The sequence below is a fragment of the Puma concolor genome, chromosome C2 (assembly GCF_028749965.1).
Source record: "Puma concolor isolate L17-30 chromosome C2, mPumCon1.1.hap2, whole genome shotgun sequence".
Classification (NCBI taxonomy): Eukaryota; Metazoa; Chordata; class Mammalia; order Carnivora; family Felidae; genus Puma; species Puma concolor.
In genome coordinates, this window is record NC_141675.1 from 25,883,010 (window position 1) to 25,901,777 (window position 18,768).

Sequence of the window (18,768 nt, forward strand, 5' to 3'; positions counted from 1 at the left end):
GCCTTATTGTAATGCAACCCTTCTATGTAAGCAGGTAGGAAGGGAACATTCTAAGCAGGGGGAACAGCATATTCTGAGGCACAGCTACAGGAAACGACAGGGTATATTTGAATTGCACCAAGTACATTTATATATGTGAAACTTAAAGACAAGATAAGTGGTGGATGTCTTTAGTGTATTTTAATAAAACTTAGTGACTAAATAAAAGGCAAATAATATTTTAACTATGATTTAGAATGTAACTGGTGATAAAGAGAATTATTAATCAAGACTCTTGGTTACGACAAAAATCCCAACTCAAAATGATTTACATGCAAAAGGAAATTTACTGGCCAGGCAGAGCTAGATCCAGGACTTGGTGACAGTAGATTCCCCATCACCACCCACCCCTTTAACATTTTGTCTTTTTTTCTCTCCTACAGGCAGTTTAGCTTACATTGTCCTTAGTTATAATTATAAAAGAAAAGAGAGTATCTTTCCTGACAGCCTTGGCAGGAAAGCAAGTCCTAAGAAAGACCCTATCTGGCTTTGATCATATGTTCATCCCTGAATTAGCATGTGACTAGGAGTAAGTGGTCTTCTGGCCATTCCTGGGTCTCTTGTATATCTTTGGACCAGATGAACTCCCGAAAGGAAAGCATTCTTGTGAAAGAATCTATGTTTACTATAAGGATGGATAGAAGTGGAGAAAGGAGAACCAGGAATTGAGAGACCAGTTAAGAGGTTTTCCGGGGCACCTGGGTGGCTCAGTTGGTTGAGTGTCTGACTTCCACTCAGGTCATGATCCTGCAGTTCGTGGGTTTGAGCTCTGCGTTGGGTTCTCTGCTGTCAGTGCAGAGCCTGCTTTGGATCCTCTGTCCCTCTCTCTCTCACTCTCTCTCTCTCTCTCTCTCTCCCCCTCTCTCCCTCCCCCTCCCCCACTTGCTCTCTGTCTCTATCAAAATAAATTTAAAAAAAAGTGGTTTTCATAACTCAGGTTGAGGACTTAAGTGGGACTGAAATAGATCACTGTGAAGAAAGTTCAGGAGGATTTTAGGTAAAATGCCTAGGAGTGGGTGACCAATTAGAAGTGGGAGATGAAGGGGGGGGCGCCTGGGTGGCTTAGTCAGTTGAGCGTCCGACTTCGGCTCAGGCCATGATCTCATGGTTTGTGAGTTCAAGCCCTGCGTCGGGCTCTGTGCTGAGAGCTCAGAGCCTGGAGCCTGCTTTGGATTCTGTGTCTCCCTCTCTGTTCCTCCCCTGTTCGCACTCTGTCTGTCTGTCTTTCTCTCTCTCTCTCTTTCTCAAAAATAATAAACATTAAAAAAAAGAAAAAGAAGTGGGAGATGAAGTGAGAGTAGGCTTCTAGATAATTCTTTGTGTTCTGGGCTACTGTATATATATGGTGATGCCATTACTATTAACCAATCTGGGAAGGTTAGGAAAAGAACACTTTGGGGGAGTGGACTAGAGATGGTAAGTTGATTTTTGACATGCTGAGTCTGAGATAATCTAGAATATGGAGGGTGGAAGTTGTGTCTGGAGGTTAGGATTGGAAATAAAGACTTGAAAGTATCAAATATGATGGCTGATATCATAGATGAGATTGTCCAAGAGGAGGTTATTAGACAGGGGTAAGAAAAGTGGGCTGAAAGAAAAGCCAGTATTTAAATATGGATGGTGGAAGAAAAGTCAAGTGGAAGGGGCCAAAAAAGAAGGTTTAGAAATAGAGGTGAAAATTTTATGCAAGAGAGTTTTTTTTTTAATGTTTATTTATAATTTTTGAGAGAATGAGAGAGAGAGCAGGGGAGGGGTAGAGAGAGAGGGAGACAGAGGGTCCGAAGCAGGCTCTGTGCTGACAGCAGAGAGCCTGACACAGGGCTCAAACTCCCGAACTATGAAATCATGACCGGAGCAGAAACCAAGAGTCAGATGCTTAACCCACTGAGCCACCCAGGCGCCCCTGGAAGATAGTTTTAATAAAGATCATTGGTATCCAGTATTATAGACTAGTTGGAAAAATGCAGATTTTGTAATAAGTTACCACTGGTGACCTTGGAGCAATTTCACTTGAATGGTGAGTATGGAAGTCAGATTGCAGTAGGGTGAAACAAGGGTGAAACAAGTGGCTTTGAATACTTTTTCTTCTGTGAGTATAAGCTCCTTCCCAATGACTGCAAAGTCATTAAGGTATGGTATCTGGCATGTAAGAAGTGTTTAATAAATGGCCACGAGTAACTGAAAGATCAGAGAGGAAAATCGAAGGTACAAATATCTTTGAAAGTAAACCAGAAGAAAGTTGAAGGAACTCATCCTTGCTGTTCTCTTTCTCTCTCTCTCTCTTTCTCTCGCCAAGAAATAGTGTCTCCCTAGCTTGCTTACCTTAGAGCATAGCTGTGAGGAAGCAATGTAGGAATAGATGTGAGAGCATTCTTAAACTAGGAACTGCTGAATCAAATGGAAGGGAGTAATACTTTTCATTTCTGGCATTTTAATTTTGAAATCAGGGACTTCAAATCAGATGTAGTTTGGTTCTCACCAACTCAGAACCTGTTTGCTTCCTTAACAACTGCTAATTTAACGTCTCTTAGATGTGTGATTTGTAGGAGCTAGGCTTTGGAAACAAATGGTCCTGGGTTAGAGTCCATTTTTCTCTACTTGTTAGCCATGTAATTTCCAGTGTTTTACTTTTCCACCTCAGAGTTTTATCTGTGAAATTGGAAGTAGAAATTACTTGACAGACATGTTACAACTGAGTACACATAAAGTACCTAGAATTGTCATAGGTATTCACATTACCTGGGATGTTCATCCCAGCCTCATATGTTCAGCCAGCCTTATTCCATCTTCACATAAAATAATGCTAGGTAAAAGTACTATCTTATATTGAACCAAATCTAATCTTGCTGCTTGTTATTATTATTCATTGATCTAGTTCTTATCTCTAGACCTGTGCACATTTGGTATCTCTTCACAGTGATAGCACTTCAGACATTTTAACACTATCATATTCTCCCTGACTCCTTTTCAGACAAAATACCTTCAGCTTCATTGACACTTATGATACAGTTTTTAGATCCACCATCATCCTGGCTTTAAATATGTAGTCTCATTACTCTAGATGTAGTTTGACCTATGTCTAGGAATTAGCCTGACCTTTCCTAGAGGAGGAAAATGAGATTAATGAGAAACTTTTTTTGAGATAAAACTTTAATTTTAATGGGTCAAAATTAAAGTGTAATTTTAATATTTCATACACTAAAATATACTCTTGTTAATGGCATTTATAAAGTGATTGCCTTTAGTCTGCTTTAAGATAAATTACTTGTGACTGTTTTTTTCCCCTTTTAAAAATAAATCTCTATAGCCCTCAGTATTATCTAGCACTAGTGTGTTGTGATTCATTAACAAGAATGAGAAAATAAACTGTTTTCTTAAAGTTTATTTATTTATTTGGAGAGAGAGAGGGAGAGAGAGATAATTCGATTGAGGGCCTGATCTCATGAACCATGAGATCATGACCCAAGCTGAAATCAAGAAATCAAGGGGTACCCTTGGATTACTGGATGGCACCCCTAGTAAAGTAAACTATTGAAATAAAATGTCAATTTCAGTTTTTCAGTGTAATACAAAGCATACTATTTGTTGTCCATTCACCAGCCATCACCCACTTCCTTCCTTGCAGGCCCCCAGTTTTGTTTGGTTGGTTACTCCTCTTGTACATGACTTGGAAAAGTCCTTAATAGTGTAAAGCTAATCCTCCTCTACCTAGTAGTGATTTGTTTAGGAAAGAACATAAGAACCAAGACTGGTCACATGTCAGGAAAAGTCAGGTTAGGTAGCTTCTAGGAAAGTCTTCCTTGCACCTAAAACGAGAGACACAGCAGGAAACTTCCCTTTCTGCTGGGCAACAATATGTGTCTGATATGATGGCTTTGAAGTATGGCAGGGTATCTGTGACTATGAAGGGAATTATCCTGAGGGCCGTACTGAGTCTGACCGAGAAGACTCAGCCAGAGCCTAGCTGTCAGTCAGTTACCTTAGAACCACCATAATTTCACTTCTTGTTGTTTATGGTAAGTTTCTTTATTGTTTAAACCAGTTGACTATAACATGCTGTTTTAGTTTAGTTTAGGGTAGCCCTAATGTTAAAGAACAAAATATTTGAAAGTCTGCTATACAGAAAAGTAGACACTTTGTGGAAGGCCCATTAAGATATAATGATGAGCGGTGCCAGGGTGACTTGGTTGGTTGAATGTCTGTCCAACTTCAGCTCAGGTTGTGATTTCGTGGTTTGTGAGTTTGAGCCCCACATCAGGCTCTGTGCTGGCAGTGCAGAGCCTTCTTGGGATTCTCTCTCTCTCCTCTTTCACTCAAAAATTAAAATAAACATTAAAAAACAGAGATGTAATGATGAGTCTCATTAATTTTAAGATCACATTAGAATTATATTTGGGTCAAAAACTTCATGGGTATTCTCAACTACTGAATGTTCAGACTATGAACAAAACAGGCAAAAACATTTCTGTACTGCAGTAACTGATGCAGATTTAATTACCCAGTTAGTCAAGAGTTGAGCTAATTATCAATTCTGATAGGGGCCCTTTCTTTCCATTTAAGAAGTTCAAAATTGACTACATCTAAAGGAATTGGATGTTGTCTTACTCTGAAGTAACATCAAGTTATAAGCATGGCTTTTTGCAGGTTTATCAACGGCATGTCTTATTTATCCAAAAAAATTCCATGCCTGATACACATTAGAAACACCCTTTCCTTCTTTTAACAATAGAAGCTATTTTATAAAATTTTAGATAGCACTTTTTAGTAAAGGGAGCTGAAGAATATGAAAAGTGTTCTTTTCTGAGTCATCACTTGGACTTTAAAATAGTTACAAGTTTTAGTATTTTTGTCTCCACCCTTCTACAGTTTAGAAAGATGTGAATCATTTTCTTTAGTATTTCCTAAATGATAGCTGCTTTGAAAGGGAAGTGGTGTATGTGGTCCCAGTTTGTGTGTGAAATAACTAGCATACACTTTACTTACTGATTTTACTGTACTTTGTGGGAATCCCTTGGACGTCTCACGTAATTATTGGTTATAAACGTAAACATTGGGTAACCATAGCAACTTATTCTTAAATTGAAAAGTTTCTCCAGTTTTTAAAGGGATATTATTTATCCCAGTGTCACCACATTGTAGAAACCAGAATGAATTGCAAATAACCTCTCCTTAGTTTTTTTTTAAAGGAGGGCAGAAATTCAGCCTGTTTAAAAATCGTACACTCTGCTAATTTGCAATATTGGACATAAGTTGTCTTTGATGCAGTTGCTGAGAAATAATTATGTAAATAATAACATAAAATTATATTTCAGAGAATGTGCTTATCCTGGGCCTAGTGGGACATAAGTCATATGCCAGAGATTCTGCTAGTTAACATACATCCCAGCCAAAAAATTATACTAATAAGAGATCAAATAAGGTGTTTAGCAGTAACACAGCTTAAATAACTAGTTCATTCTAGCCTTCAGTCTGATAAATACTTTTGCTTAATTTCAAACTACTTCTTGAGGTAATCAAAATTATGAAGAAAATAATCTAACTTTTAAAAATGTTGCTTAAATACAGTACTACATACTTGACAACAGAATGGTTTCCTCCCCTTTCTCTGTTACTTTTGGCATACTGAGTGTACTCTAGAAAACAACCTAAATTGTTATATTCGTCTTGTTAAATTTTTTGCTTGCATACTTTTTGAAGGAAATAATTATTTCTTTTAAGACTCAAATCTAAAATTTTTTTAATGTTTATTTTTGGGAGGGGGGGAGAGACAGCACGAGTGGGGGAGGGGCGGAGCAAGTGGGAGAATCTGAAGCAGGCTCCAGGCTCTGAGCTGTCAGCATAGTGCCCGATGTGGGGCTCAACTCACGAGCCATGAGGACTCAAATCTAAAAACAGTCATTTAAATATTGATTTAGACCTTAACGTCTCATGTATAACTCTTGAATCTCTACTCTTTTCAGGAAGTCCATTCCATTTCCTGTCTTAATTGAAACTGTGTTTTCATAAGTACATTCTTCTCCAGAGGTCTCCTCAAGTATTGTTGTTCCTCTGCTCATAGCCAGTATATCTTGGGAATGTGTGTGTGAGTGTGTGTGTGTCTGTGTGTGTAGGAGGGAGGGAAGCAGCGTCAGCATTCTTCCAGTTGTCCACTATAGCTATTGAATGTTACAAGTCTACCTATCTATAAAAAATCTTTTGAAGCACATGCCATCTGGCTAGGTGACTCCTGTTTTTTGTTGCTGTTGTCTGTCAAATCTCACTCCGCAGTTCTGCATCTGGGTCAGAGTTATATCAGTTATCTACATGATTTCATTTCTTTGTAGATGACATTTTGAATATCATACTTCCCAGTGTACCAACTTCCACATCAGCGATACTCTCCACTTCGCTCTAACCATATACTCCACTAAGCACATCCCACAATTTGTTTCTTGTACTGAAACTACCTGCACTTCTGTATTTTTATTATTATCCAGCCTAGACCTCATGACCCATTACTTTCAGCTGCTAAACATTCACACTTATTCCTTTTCAACTTTATACTTTCACTTCCACTTACCTGCATCAACCCTTCCTTCTTGCTTCAGAAGACAAAGATCTTCTCTTCATAAGTCAAGGTAATTTTCCACCTCCATACTACAACCCCCTTTTTTCTGCATCTGTGAGATCTTCCTTCCCCAGTTATTCTTTTTGTTTGTTTTTTAGTTATTCCCCGTTTTAATCTTCTCTTTTTTGATGATACTGTCTTCTAATCTATGAACACAGGATATCTTTTTGTTTATGTCATTTTAATTTTTTCATCCATGTTTTGTAATTTTTTAATGTACAAGTCTTTTACTTTTCTAGTTAAGTTTATTACCAATTATCTTATTGTTTATGATGCTATTGTAAATGAGACTATTTTCTTAATTTCCTTTTCAGATAGTTTATTCTTAGTGTATAGAAATGCAACTGATTTGGTTAATATTTGTATCCTGCACCTTTACTGAATTAATTAATTCTAAGGTTTTTTTTGTGTGCAGTCTAAAGGGTTTTGTACAAAGTTTATGTCTTCTGCACACAGAATACTTCTTTCTTTCTGATTTGGATGCCATTTATTTCTTTTTCTTGCCTAATTGGTCTGGCTAGAAAATTCAGTACTATGTTAAATAGAAGTAGTGAGAGAGCGCATCTTTGCCATGTTTCTGATCTTAGAGGAAAAGCTTTCAGTTTTTCACGACTGAATTTGTGGACTTTTCATATATGGTCTGTATTATGTTAAGGTACTTTCCTTCTATTCCTAGTGTGTTGCAAGTTTTTATCATGAAAAGGTGTTGAATTTTTTCAAATGTTTTTTTCTGTATCTATTGAGGTGATTGTGTCATTTTTTTAATCCTTCATTCTGTTAATACCGTGTGTTAACTCATTTTTGTATGATGAACCATGATTTCATGTCAGGCGTAAGTCCCACTTTGTCATGGCATATGATGTTTTGAATGTAATGTTGAATTTGGTTTGCTAGTGTTTCGTTGACACTTTTTGTATCTGTGTTTGTCAGGAATTCTGTTTTCGCTTATAATTTTCTTTTTTTTTTTTTTTTTTTTTTTTAAATTTTTTTTTCAACGTTTTTTATTTATTTTTGGGACAGAGAGAGACAGAGCATGAACGGGGGAGGGGCAGAGAGAGAGGGAGACACAGAATCAGAAACAGGCTCCAGGCTCCGAGCCATCAGCCCAGAGCCCGACGCGGGGCTCGAACTCACGGACCGCGAGATCGTGACCTGGCTGAAGTCGGCCGCTTAACCGACTGCGCCACCCAGGCGCCCCTATAATTTTCTTTTTTTGTAGTGTCTTTGTCTGGTTTGGTATCGGGGTGATTCTGGCCCATAAAATGAGTTCAGAAGTGTTCCTTTTCAATTTTTTTGGAAGAGTTTGAGAAGGATTGGCATTAATTATTTAAATGTTTGGTATAATTCACCAGTAATGCCATTTGGTCCTGAGCTTTTCATTGTTGGAGGTGTTTGATTACTGGTTCAGTCTTTTTCTATTCATGATTCAGTCTTTGGTAGGTTGTATGTTTCTAGGAATTCATCCATTTATTTTAGGTTACTCAATTTCTTGGCATTATAATTGTTCATAGTAATCCCTTATCCTTCCCACCCACCCCTCCGCCCCTTCCCCCCTTTCCTGTGGCATCAGTTATAATGTCTCATCTCCTTTTTCACTTTTGGTTTCATTTGAGTTCTCTGTTTTTCCTAGTCTAGCTAAAGTTTTGACAATTTAATATTTTCAAATAACCAATCCAGCTTTTTTCCCCTTATTTCATTTAGTTCTGCTCTAATCATTATTTTCTTCCTTCTGCTAACTTTGGGTTTAGCTGCTGCTTTTTCTAGCTCCTTCAGGTGTAAAGTTAGGTTATTTGAGGTCTTTCTTTTCTTTTTTTTTTAGTAGCTACCATTTGTATAGTACAAGATGTTTTAAGCCCCTTTCATGTGTTCTCAACAATCTTATGAGGCTCCATCATTATTCTCACTTAAATTTGGGGAAACAGATACAAAGAGGCTATATATGACTTAATAAAGGGCACACAGCTAAAAAATATTGGTAGAAAAGGAGAGGTTTACTTTTTGCTCTTTCTACTTCCCATTGTTTGACTTTTTTCTTTTCCTGCAAAGTATCATCCGAATGATAACTTATGCAATATGGTTTCAAAGTTGGCACTTTTAACTATGATGTTATCTTTATTTTGTGTGTAATAGTTGTTCAATAAGTGTTTATTGAATGAAGAAATGAATGAAAGTATGGGTGAATGAAATGACCCCAGAAATCTGGAATAAAATTCCAGAGACCTAAGTTTAGTGCCAACCCTGTGCCTGACATTGAGGTCTTTCTTTTTTAATATAGGTGTTTATCAAAATAAACTTCCCTCTTAGTACTGCTTTTTTTACATCCCATAAGTTTTGGTATGTTGTGTTTCTGTTTTTGTCTCTAGATACTGAGATATTTCTAACTTGCCTTTTGATTTCTTCTTTGATCTGTTGGTTTTTCAAGAGTGTGTTATTTAATTTCCACACATTATTTTTCCAGTATTCCTTTTGCTATGGATTGTTAGTTTCATTCTGTTTTGGTCAGAAAAGATATTTGGTATGATTTCTTCTTAAAATTGTTGAAATTTGTTTTGTGACCTAAGATGTCAACTTATCCTGGAGAATGTTCTTTGTGTGCTTGAGAACAATGTGTATTCTGCTACTGTTGGGTGGAATGTTCTGTTAAGCCCATTTGGTCTATAGTGTTCAAGCCAAATGTTTTCTTGTTGATTACCTGTCATATGTTCTATCCATTATTGAAAATGGGATATTGAAGTCTGCTACTATTATTATTATATTGCTGTCAAGTTTTCCCTTTAGTTCTGTCAGTGTTTGCTAAATCTATTTAGATGCTCTAATGTTGGTGTGTGTATTTCTCTTCCTAGTTTTGTCATTATATAGACTCCTTTGTCCCATTTGACACTTTTTGACTTAGAGTCTATTTTGTCTGATGAAGTTTAGCCACACTGTTCTTTTTTTTGTTACCATTTACATGGAATACCTTTTCCATCCCTTCACTTTCAGCCTACATGTGCCCTTAAATCTAAAGTTAGTCTCTTGTAGACCACATAGAGTTGGATCTTTTTTTTTTAATGTTTATTTATTTATGGGGAGGGGGAGAGGGAGGGAGGGAGAGAGAGAGAGAAAGAGGAAGAGAGGAAGAGGGAGACAGAATCCCAAGCTGACAGCACAGAGTCTGATACAGGGCTCAAACTCACAAACTGTGAGATCATGACCTGAGCCGAAATTAAAGAGTCGGACACTTAACCAACTTGAGCCACCCAGGAGCCCTGGATCTTGGTTTTTTAAAATCCATTCAGTCATACCATATCTTTTGATTGGTTAGTTCTTTTTTGAAAATCAAGTTCTTTAGCCTTCTACGTGTTTATCTTGATCTTTGCCTTTTTTCCCCTTAGCCCTTTTTGGGTTAAATATTACCCAACTTATTCTTTTCTCAGAGCCAATTTTATTGAAGAAATCTAATCGATGGTCACTACCACTACTTTTGGTACCTTCCTTTCATGAATCAACCTATTCTTATCAGAAAAGGGACATAAAGTTATAAAATGCCAGAACTGAAAACAACTTGATCAATTTCATTTGCTTCAACAGCAAAACAAAGGTGCCTAAAGAAATGAAGTAATGTGCTGACAGATAGCTAGTCAACTTTTGTTAACTTCAACTTATGAATTCTGTATGGAACCCTAGTGTATGTGAAGAGACCTTTGAATACTGAAGAAAATGGGACCTAAGAAGTTCATGTACTTTGTTTCATATGAAAATAATGTTGTTGCCTTCAAGCCAGGGCTAATACTGTGAAAAATTAGAGAGATGTATGTGTTTTTAGGGAAGAAACAAAGGGGAAAAGAAAGAGAACTAGTGAACCATTCAAGTTATGACAGAAATATTTAGGAACAGTCAACTAAGGCTGTTGTGATTATTTTACTATGAAGCAGTCTAACAATAAATAACAGTGTATGTTCATATTATTGACTCCGAGCCATCATAAAAATCGATGTTCTTTTCTGTAAGACAGTGATGTAGGTAGCATATTTTAGGTTTCTGTCTAGAACAGTTAAACTTTTAAAAAGTTAGTCTTTATAGGTCTAAACCAGTGTTGTGTAATACGATAGTCACTAGGCAGATATGGCTGGCTAATGTAACTGAGGAACTGAATTCTTGATTTAGTTTAATCTAAATTTTAAGAATACATGATTTAGTTACTGGAACTTAAAAAATATGTTTGTGGGGTGCCTGGGTGGCTGACAGCTCAGAGCCTGGAGCCTGCTTCAGATTCTGTGTCTCTCTCTTTCTCTGCCCTTTCCCCACTCATGCTCTGTCTCTCAAAAAATGAGTAAATGTTAAAAAATATATATATGATTGTAACAACTCAGGCACATGTATTTACATTCTCAACTGTAAATTTTTTGATCTCTAAATACAGATCTATTATTTCCAATGAAAATTTAATGTTCACATTGAGATATGCTTTAAGTATAAAATATGCAACAAATTTTGAAGGTGATAAAAAATGTAAAATATCCAATAACTATATTGATTACAAGCTGAAATGATAATATTTGGGATCTATTTAATTACATAAAATACTACTATTATTAATTTTCACCATTTTAAAACGTATTTACTAGAAAATTTTAAAGTATGTGGCTTATTTTTTATTTCTGTTTGGCACTTGTCTACTCTTTGAGTAACTAAACTATTAGTCTGGCATTGTAAATAGTTTTTTTAAAATGTTTATTTATTTATTTATTTATTGGGAGGGAGAGAGAGAGAGAGAATGTGCACACTAGTGGGGAGGGGCAGAGAGAGAGGGAGAGAGAATCCTAGGCAGAGAATCTGTGCTGTCAGCTGTCAGCACAGAGCCTCTTGCAGGGCTTGATCTCCCCAACCGTGAGATCATGACCTGAGCTGAAATCAAGAGCCAGTGCTTAACTGACTGGGCCACCCAGAAGCCCCTGTAAATAGTATTAATGTTAAATAAAACTAACAAATAAAATGGTTTGAACGATTTTCTTAGAAATGTAATCGTCAAGAGGAGGTTTTGGTTAGATATTCTAGCTAGTTGACTGTTGGTTTGAGAAAGCACCCTTCCAATAAATCAGGAAAAAGTAGCAACAATGAAGTTTATGAACAGTTTCATAAAAGCCATCATTTTTTTAAGAGAATGGACAATTAGAAGATATCTTTATGTACCAATTACAATTGTTAATATGCTATACTCTTACCAATGACTTAATTAGTAGCAGGTTTTTCTTATACTTCATATTTAGGTCTCTGTATATACTACTTTTTACACTACTTTTTACTATCACTTGTGTTCTTGTACTGGTTAATTTTTCTTGTGTACCTCATTTAGGCTATATAAGGTCCCCCCCCCCCCCCCGCCTTACTGAGGTATAATTGACAAGTAAAAATTGTATTACTTAAAGTGTATAATGTGATAATTTGAAATACATGTCCATTGTGAAATGGTTACTACTATCAAGCTAAAAGTATGTTTATTAATACATCTGTCACCTCTCATAGTTACCTTTTTTGTTTCTTTTGTGGTAAGAGCACAAGATATACTCTCAGTAGATTTGAAGTATACAGTACAGTAGTATCGTTAACTGTAGCTGTATGTATAGATCTCCCAAAGTTACTATTCTTAAAACTGAAAGTTTGTACTCTTTGACCAGAGTTTCCCCATCTCTACCTTCAAGCCCCTGGCAGCCACCATTCGACTCTCTGTTTCTAGGAGTTCAAGTAAGAGGAATCATACAGTATTTGTTTTTTTGTGTCTGGCTTATTTATGCTTATTTTATTAGCATAAATGTCCTCTGTGTTCATCCATGTTGTAGGAAATGGCAGAATTTCTTTGATTTTTATGGCTGAATAATACTCCATTGTGTATACATACACTTTTTTTTTTTTTTTTTAATCCATTCATCCTTTGACAGACACTTAGGTTGTTTCCATATCTTGTCTTTGTGAATAATGTTGCAATGAACATGGGAGGGTAGATGTCTCTTTGAGATACTGGTTTCATTTTTTTTGGATGTATACCCAGAAGTGAGATTGCAGGATCTGATAGTAGTTTTATATTTAACTTTTTGAGGAAGTGCCATACTGTTTTTGATGGTGGTTGTACCAATTTACATTCAACCAACAGTGTGCAAGGGTTCCCTTTTCTCCACATCCTTATCAACACAAGAGTGCCCTTTCATGTACCTGTGGCCATTTGTATGGCCTTCTTTAGAAAAATATTTATTTAGGTTTTTTGCCCATTTAAAAAAAATAAGGTTATTTATTTTTTGCTATTGAGTTGTATGCGTTCTTTATATAGTTGTTTTTTTTTTTTTTAAGTTTTTTTTTTTTCAACGTTTATTTATTTTTGGGACAGAGAGAGACAGAGCATGAACGGGAGAGGGGCAGAGAGAGAGGGAGACTCAGAATCGGAAACAGGCTCCAGGCTCTGAGCCATCAGCCCAGAGCCTGACGCGGGGCTCGAACTCACGGACCGTGAGATCGTGACCTGGCTGAAGTCAGACGCTTAACCGACTGCGCCACCCAGGCGCCCCTAGTTTGAATATTAATTTATTATTGGATATATATGGTTACAGATAAGATATTTTCTCCCATTCCCTTGATTGTCTTTTTATTTTGTTGATAGTTTCCTTTGCTGTGCAGAAGCTTTTTAGTTTGATGTAGTCCCTTTTGTTTCTGTTTGCCTTTGTTGCCTGTGCTTTTGGTGTCATAGCCAAAAAATCATTAGGTTGCATAAGGTCTTTGAATGTGGAGATGATATATGGCATTTCATAATCTCTTGGTGTGTGTATAGTAGAGTGGAAATGTTAATAGGAAATATTTGTTGAATTAGTTGCTATTGTAATTTTGAATGTTTTAGATTAAGGTATTTTTGCCAAACATTTTTTAGATTATTTCAATGTACTGAATCTTGGGTAATATGGAACCCAATCTTACCATCCTTTAGGAACTTTTTTATACTCCTCTTTGAATTTAGACAGGTTCAGGATTGTTAACACTTTTCAAATCATGAGAGTAGATGTTAAGATACATATTTTGGATTAAGATTGGAACCGACTTAGAGCTTGAAGGGTCCTTAGATATGATACAACAAGTCTTACTACTCATTTTAATACCTTTGGAAACTGAGGAAGGCCTAGATTGCTTAAAGTCTTGCAAGCACTAGTTGCTTGCATAAAACACCTAGGAGTTGTTTGTGGTTACCATCTTCTTCCTCACCCCTAAATCCGGTCTATTAGCATGTCCTATAAATCCTATTTCTAAAATATATCTCAGTCTCTGCATTTACATGCCCAGCATCCTAGTTCAGATTACCCACTCTTTGGATTATTTCAACAGTCTCCTGGATTATTTCAACTAGTCCTTTGGCTTCCTTCTTCTCCTCAAATTTGTTCTCTACACTGAAGCCACATAATCTTTTTAAAGCAAATCATCATGACTGCCTAGCTTAAAAATTTCTAATGACTTTTCAATCACTTAGGAAATACAAACTTTATAACTTGGCTTACAAAATTCTGTATAATCTGAGTTTAACTGTTTCTCCCAACTACATCTGCTCCTCATAGTTACTCATAGTTGCTTACTGTAGCCATGTGGACCTAGTTTTTTTCCAAGAAATTTTTTCCTTCTACAGTTTATTGCAGTTTGCAGTATATAATATTCATTTGTATGTAAGCTCCATTAGAATAAGGATTGACTGTTTATTCATAATTTTGTTTCCTTAGCCTAGCAGAAAGCCTGACACATAGTAGATGATGAATAAACACAGATGAATGGATGAGTCATTGTCTGACTGGATGTTACTGAGCCTCTACTTTCCGTATATAAATTGGATAATAGTATCCACAAGACGTGATTGAGGATTCAATGAAAATATTTGTGATAAATATGTTTCCTTCTCCCTCCACGGATTAATATAGTGGATTTGTTTTTTGAACTGTTTTGTGGTTAGTTATTTCTGTTTCAGTTTGTTGCAGTTAATGTTTATAATCCATTTTAATTTTTGAAAATTTAAGTAGCTATACTGTACTGGAGTATGGATCATTGATTGATGATTGGAGGAAGAGGAAGATTACCACTTAGTGTTAGTTTCAGCTCTGAGTAAAGAGACTCAAAAATCACAAAGACTTATACAAGGTGGAACTTCTCTTTGTAACATAAGAGTTGGGAAGTGGGCAGTCTAGGGCTTTTATGGCAGTTCTGTCCCACAAAGTCCTCAGGGACCCAGATCCCCTCTAATATACTGTTCCATCACCCTAGACTCTGGTCCTTATTTGGTTTAAGATGGTGGTGAGTCATCCATGTTCCAGGAAGCAGGGTGGATATACCATTTGTCCTTGTAGGAATAGGCAGTTTTCTGGAAGCCACACAACACCTCTACTTAAAATGCTGGTCACAACTTTGTCTTGTGGCTTCTAGCCACAAGGGAGGCTGAGAAGTATAGACATTGTTTGTTCTAGGAGGCCCTGTACTTACCTAAAAATTAAGTCTTCTGGGCAAATGGAATATGGGAAGAATGGATGCAGAATATAGATAGGTCGTGGTAGAACACATCAGAGTAATAATAGGTAACATTAATATATGTTAACAATATGCAGTATATGATAGTATTAATGGAAGGGGTAACAATTCATTATACCATTATAATATACCAGTGGGGTCAAACCACTTGAGATCATTGGATAACATTGGTTGTCAGCCATTTTGGAAGTATAGTTGGGTAAACATTTAAAAAGTGGTCTAGTTTGTAAATATATTACATGCAGAGAGTTAATTTGCATGTATTATAAGGATCTTGAATTCATCGTTTTTTAAATATGTAATGTCATTTTTTCAGTGGCTGTACTAATACTGAGGAAGCTAACCAATAACCTAACAAGAGCTATTTAAGATTTTTCCCCCCTCCTTCTCCCCCATTTTCTTTTAAAATCTGTTCATAGGATTTTTCTAAAATATATGGACAGATGAGGCCTAGCTCAAGAAGATTGTTCAGGATTCTTGAACTGTGAGAAATGTTTCTGAAACATGGTTTAAATCCATTTCTTACCATCTCTCACCACAAGCTTTTTATTTTTCAATACTAAGACACTAGCGTGCTCTGCTCCATCCACCCTGAGTAAAATTCCTATTCGATGATAATCAATATGGAGGTCACAGATTTTCAAGAGATAAGATAACTTTGGATTGAATCTGTATGCAGAAAGAAAAAATCACATGTGTCCTAAAAACTTTTGGTGTAACAAAATTAGGAACCAAAAAAAAAATCTTTTGTGATGTTAAAATATGTTATCGTTAAACAAAGGTTTAAACCAGCTTTCCATTATGTGATTCTGTGAAGAGTAGGAGTAAGCTGTTGATAGGATACATTTTAGTATAAAGAATGGAAGGATTATGAAGTTGTCAGAATTGTAATTTATTGGCTTATTAAAAACTTAATTTGGCTTAAAAAGTAAATGCCTCAAGATAAAAACCACATCCCCTTACCATTGTTCAATTGAAAAAAAAATTGTTGAACTTAAGTTTGCACTATCTTTGTCAGTAATTTTTTATCATAAATACTTTGTACATTCCTAATGTTTTAAATAGTTACTTACCTGTTTTTTTTTCCTTTAAGATGTGAATTCCTTGTATTAGGGGTCTGTCTCATTCAGTAGAAGATTTAAAACAGTGCTATCTGGTGCTGTTAACTTAAATAATAAAAAATAGTGCAGCAATTATCTCAGTTTTTTCATCTTCCTTTGATTATATTGGATATCATGGGCCAGGAATTTTTTTTTTTTTTTTCAACATTTATTTATTTTTGGGACAGAGAGAGACAGAGCATGAACGGGGGAGGGGCAGAGAGAGAGGGAGACACAGAATCGGAAACAGGCTCCAGGCTCTGAGCCATCAGCCCAGAGCCTGACACGGGGCTCGAACTCACGGACCGCGAGATCGTGACCTGGCTGAAGTCGGACGCTTAACCGACTGCGCCACCCAGGCGCCCCAGGAATTTTTTTTTTAACGTTTATTCATTTTCAAGAGACAGAGCGCACGAGTGGGGGAGGGGCAGAGAGAGGGGGCTCGAACTCACGAACTGTAAGATCATGACTTGAGCCTAAGTCGGACACTTAACCGACTGAGCCACCCAGGCGCCCTAATGAATTTTTTTTTTTTTACATTTTTTTTAAGTAGGCTCCATACCCAACGTGGGACTTGAACTCACCACTGTGAGATCAAGAGTCTTGTGCTATACTGACTGAGCCAGCTAGGCACCTCATGGGCCAGTTCTCTTTCCTTAGACTGTAAAGTACAGTGAATGTTCAAGAATGGCAAAACCCATAATCCTACTTCTTGCCTAAGTTTACTCCTTCCTCCCCTCCGTAATGCTTACTTAATTCTTGTTTGGTTATTCCAATGTTAAGACAAGCTTCTAGCAGTCTCTCCAGAAGCCTGGAAAGGGTAGGGTGAGGGGAGTGTACTTAGCAACTGAATGAGATCTCTAGACATTAGTCTGAATCATCTCACCAGTAGGGGGAGAAATCGACAGTAATCCTCTCCTCACTACCTTCACATGGGAAATCATTCTGCTCCCCTAAATATCCATAATAATAAGATTATCTACATTTTATTTTAAACTTCACTCTGAATAACACTATAAAGTAGATTCTGTTAATGTTCTTTATTAGATGTTGAAGTGAGACCGAGATTAAGTAACTTGCTCAAGGTCACGGTTAGGTTTGTTAGTGCAGAAACTGGATTAGAACACAGGCAATTTGGCTACAAAGCCTACATTCTCAATCACTGTGCTATTATTGTATTTCTCCTAGGTAAAAATGTCTGAAGATTATTATTCTTATTTTATAAGTGCAAAGACATTTAGGCCCAGGGCATTTAAGTAGCTTGCCCAAGGACACAACTAATAAATAATGGAATCAGAATTTGAATTCCAGGTAGGCTGACCTCCTGAGGCCTTAATTTTAGCTGTCATCCTGTATCATTGGTTTATATCCTGTCAACTTCTGCATTTTAAGTTGCTCGACTTCTACACCTTAATGCCTCTTGTGTTTTTGGATTAAAGTAAGTGTATATATATATACACACACACTGTTAATATATACACATGAATCCCCTGTTGTCTTTATAATTTTACCACTCTATTCCAGAGTCTTGTGACATAATAGAATTAATTTCATTGAAATTGTTTACAAGTGGGAGAAAGTAGAAGGAAACTCTGTGTGTGTGTGTGTGTGTGTGTGTGTGTGTGTGTGTGTGTGTGTGTGTGTAAACATAGTCTCTGCCTTCAAAGAGCTTGTTCTCTGGCTGGGAAAGACCTAAGTACGGAAGTTGACCTAGAACAAGAAATAGGATGTACCTGCTTAAGTCTATGTAGCTGAACTTACACATTGAATACTTTGGAACGAGTTAAAATTGTCTGTATAAGAAGAGATTTTGTTTGGGGTGCAAAAAAACCCTGAAGACAGAATATAGGATATTGTCACCACACTGATTTAATTTTTACATATTTCATATATCAAGATGATATTTTTGAGTTAGTCATGTGGAGATAGTTAACATCATTTTGTATGCAAAAATATTTGCTTGTCTTTAATTTGGCTTAAAACCATTTTGCTTACTTTAAAATACAACTCTGCAGATTGTTAGCATATTTCAGTATTTTGGTACAATTATGTTAGGATTACAGGTTCCTTAATAGATTGATATTTAATGGTTTTTGTTCTTAAATTCTGGCATTTCTTATATTATCCATATCATGTGGATTTTTTTTTTCTTTTTGTGTTTTGGTAAGTAAATTAGCTTAAACACATGAGGTAACACTAGCCCTGAAATACCCATTTAAAAATAACTTGTTTAGGAGTATTATGACAATAAATAGTATATTCTTTGTTACCTTAACTTTTCATAGCCATTATAGGTTACCTGTTTTTTAAGATTACTTTGACAATCTAGTATAGGTTGCGAAGATCTTGAGAGAGTAGTGGGGTGGGGGTGTGTGCACAAGTGCGTACACTCAGTGGAAGCAGACTAGATTAGAAAGAGCATGTGTTTGTTGGAATTAGACACAAGTTTAGTAATTTGTATGACTGGATAAAATACTTAATTTTTGAGTCAGTTTT

General features: G+C 36.4%; 1 protein-coding gene across 5 annotated transcripts in view; it reads left to right on the forward strand.

Annotated features, from left to right (window-relative positions):
- The window catches only part of ANKRD28 (ankyrin repeat domain 28), a 200,628-nt gene that overhangs the window by 57,350 nt on the left and 124,510 nt on the right, over nt 1-18,768 (forward strand). The gene's annotated exons all lie outside the window — the stretch shown is intronic.